At 41.3% G+C, this 3,918-nt stretch overlaps 1 non-coding gene across 1 annotated transcript; it reads right to left on the minus strand.

Moving 5' to 3' along the window:
* Positions 1 to 3,352: 3,352 nt before the first annotated feature.
* Positions 3,353 to 3,547, minus strand: LOC128578925 (U2 spliceosomal RNA). The gene has a single exon (XR_008378009.1). It is a non-coding gene; the product is annotated as a U2 spliceosomal RNA (small nuclear RNA).
* Positions 3,548 to 3,918: the final 371 nt, after the last annotated feature.

The raw sequence follows: 3,918 nt of genomic DNA on the forward strand, positions 1-3,918 counted from the left end.
TCCACCTTCCAAAATGGTATCGCACAACACTTGGTATGGAAGCATCTGCACGTGTGTGTGTGTGTGTGTGTGTGTGTGTCTGTGCTCACACAGTAGGACAGGAGACAAGAAGAAGGGGAAGAAGGGGGGAGAAACACGCATTTTTATAGCTGAACCTCTTCCTTTAACAATTTCCCTCCATTGTCTGCATAAAGCCCTTTGCAGCTACAGCCAGAGTAGAGCAGGAGAACATGCAATTTGCTTCACATTGTTTTTCTTCTCTGGATCTCAGCAAGTTAGCAGGTATTCCTGGAAATGACATTTGCAAGAGACAGGTTGTTGCCGAAAAAGGAAACAGGCACTGGCAAGTAAGAAAGATGGCTAGTGTCAGTATGAGGCAGTACCACGGCTGGACCCCCACCCCTCAAAGAACAGTCAGCATCAGCCCCTCACCCAAAGCTGCCCTCCATTTGGGTCTTTGCTGGACCCTTTGGCAGCCAGCAGCATTGAAAGAAGGACTTTTCGGCTGGGTGAGGTGGCTCATGCCTATAATCATAGAACTTTGGGAGGCCAAGGCAGGAGGACTGCTTGAGGACAGGAGGTTGAGACTAGCATGAGCAACATATTGAGACGATAACTCTACAGAAAATAGAAAAATTGGCCGTGCATTGTGGTGAGCGCCTGTAGTCCTGTAGTGGTAGGTACTTGGGAGCCTGAGGGAGGAAGATAGCTTGAGCCCAGGAGTTCAAGATCACTGTGAGGTATGATTATGCCACTGCTCTCTAGCAACAGAGCAAGACCCTGTATCTAAAAATTATAAAAATGTATGCTATGGCATTCAACGCAGGGTGACAGAGCGAGACTCTGTCTCAAAAAAAATTAATTTAGTTTAAAAATGGACACCTCTCACAAGCTCTTAAGTGACATACAGTGTTTCAGGTCATATTTCTCCAAAGAGGGATAATCTTAAACCAGGTGTCTATTGGTGATCACATTTAGTGTTACTTTTTACCCAGTGTTAAGAAAACTTCCTCCCCACTTGGTGTTAGGAACTATACTTTGTCAACTCATAAATGAGCACAGATCCCCTCTAATTTCCAATGCTCAGAACTCAGCAGGGCTCTGGGCTCTCTTCTTGTCCAAATGTACTTACTAAAAGAGGTATGAGGGGTAGTTTTGGACTTTGCTCCTCTGCTACAATTATCTTTAATAATAATAATGTTTAAATAGAAACCCAATGTGTTAGCCTGGAACACGGAGTGGGTGTTTAATTGGCCCTGCCATTCTCAAAATCTGAAATAAAAATAAGACTTCTTAAGAAGCCCCTTTCCAGCTGGGAACTTTGGGGAGAAGTTAGTTTGCCACCAGCTCCTCAGCAGCACTGCATGTCTATCTGCCAATCCTTAAATTAGCCCATTCTGAGCCTCGGCGGTCAGGCTGCTTGGCTTCCTGAACTGATTCAGTTCATGGAGGGCTATTCTTTTAGGCCCAGTCTATTTTTGTGGTGGTCTGGCAACTCTGAAATGTTTTTCCTTTTGAAAGGGCCTGGCACATTTTTGTTTCTCTTTGGAATAGATGTGGCCCCAATACAATGTTTGCAGCTTAGCAGGGAAACTTTAGAACAGCAGTTCTCAAAGCATGGGTTCTCAAAGTGGGACTGGAGGAACCCTGGGCTTCCCTGCAGTGCTTTCCTCCTTTGTTCAACTCCCCGTCTATGTGCAACTAGTTTCTTCAATGACCACATCCCTGCATACCTGCAGAAATGATACCTTCTTCTAAATGAAGAAGCAGATATGAAGCCAGCTCTTTTAGTCAGCCAGACATCAAAAAGATTTGCAGCCTTCTCAACGAATTTTCTTTTGTTTTGGAAAATTGAGTTATTTTTCATAAAAAGTATTTTACATGTATCGCTATGTACCCTATTTATAAAAGAACAAACCAATATTTAATTTGTTAATAGCTCTATTCAGATTTTGAATATGGTAAGTAGCAATAGCTATAAAAAACAAAAATTTTTTGGAGATTCTGAATAATTTTTAAGAGGGTAAAAGTGTCCTAAGACGAAAATGTGTGAAAGCCACAGTTTTAATTAAAGGATTTAAAAGAAATGCTTAGGAAAAGGCAAAAACACATGTGTGTTGAAGTCCTGATAGTATTTCTACATGATACTCAGCTGATACTCAGTGGCACTGAGGTGTGGCCCTTTAAGCAGGGAGACAGGAGATCTCTCTGTTCTTTCTTGGCTCCTGCTTCCAGCTTTCTGAACACTACAGTTCTGTCCCTTCTGCTGGATATGCCTGGAGCACAGGGACATTTAGAACAAGCATCAGAGAGACTGCCAAAAGACAGTGAGTACCCAACTAAAAGTAAGCACAGTATTCCTCAGCATAGTGGCTACAAGTTCAGATTTCAGAGTGAGAAAGATTTTGGTCAAAATCCTATTTTTGCAATTTATTAGCTAAGAGATGGTGAATGTGTTACCTAATCTCCCTGAGCCTAGCTATTTCTTAATCTATAAAATTCGGATGCCTATTTCAGAGGTTTTTATGAGAATTAAAGGAATCATGCATAGACAAAGTACCTGGTATATTGTAGGTGCCCAGCAAATGGTAGTTATGATGATTGTCATTTCACATAGCATCTTAGGAGACTGCAGCCTATGGTGACATGTAAATACCCTGTAACCACTAGCTACTCATGGTCACCTTAGAGCCCTTTCTCCAGGCTCTTCTTATCAACTGTTACCCCCTGCATGTGTGTATCCTTGTGTGTTTCTATGTGCATGAACACACACTCACAAATTCACTGAAAAAAATGTTTACTGAACACTTATTATGGGCCGGGTACTATTTGGAGTGAGGATAAAACAATGAACATGACAGACATTGTCCCTTATCAAGGAACTTTCTATTCTTTTTTCTTTCAAGTTAATTTAAGGGTACAAAGAAATTGGTTATAATGTTTGCATTTTTTAGGTAGAGTCTCTCTTATAATTGTGTCCTGCCCCCAACAGGTGTGCCAGACACCCCAATATTATGCCCATTAACTGAGAACACTCCCATTTCCCTCCCTTTTTGCCTCTCCCCCCTTCCTTGTTCCCCTCCCCCCATCTTGAATTGAGTTGAGTTTTTTTCCTTATGTGGGCATATATTAGTTTGTCTACTGGCTTCTTGTTAGTATTCTTATTAATTTACTGGCTTCTTATTACATTAGATACTTGCTTTCCCATTCTTGTGATACTTTACTAAGAAGAATGTGTTTCAACTCCAATAAGGTTAATACAAAAGATGTAAAGTCTCCATCTTTTTTAATGGCTGAATAGTATTCCATGGTATACATATACCACAGCTTGTTAACCCATTCCTGGGTTGGTGGGCATTTACTCTGTGTCCACATTTTGGCGATTGTAAATTGAGCTGTGATAAACACTGTAGTGCAAATGTCCTTATGATAAAATGAAATTTTTTTTTCTTCTGGGTAGATGCCTAGTGGATAGAGGATGTACCAGATGTTAATCTGATAAGAACAGATACTACACTTGATCTTAGCCAAAAGGCTGAGTATTAAGGAGCTTTCAATCTAGCTGGGGAGGTAGAAGAGTGAACAGGCTATTGAGTAAGACAAGCAATTGGAGGCAACCAGGAGAAGGCACCTAACTAAGCCAGAGAAGTTCTAAAAGCCAGATTTGTCAGCCATGTTAGAAGATATCTAATTGACATAAAATGCAGGTCTTAAGGATTGCCACCCCTCAAAGACCTTCCAATTTCTGTATAGCATTACAGGCCACTTGGGGTAGAAGTGCTTCACTCTCACCGTCACTTCAGGAAAATATATGTGTTCCGGACATACAAGTCAGTCCAGCCAGTTCCAGGCATGCTTATCTATAGTTATCCCTTGATGGAAATTGTTTCCAAGCCCCTCAGGCCCTTTCCTTAAAGA

Source organism: Nycticebus coucang, chromosome X, assembly GCF_027406575.1.
Source record: "Nycticebus coucang isolate mNycCou1 chromosome X, mNycCou1.pri, whole genome shotgun sequence".
Taxonomy (NCBI): domain Eukaryota; kingdom Metazoa; phylum Chordata; class Mammalia; order Primates; family Lorisidae; genus Nycticebus; species Nycticebus coucang.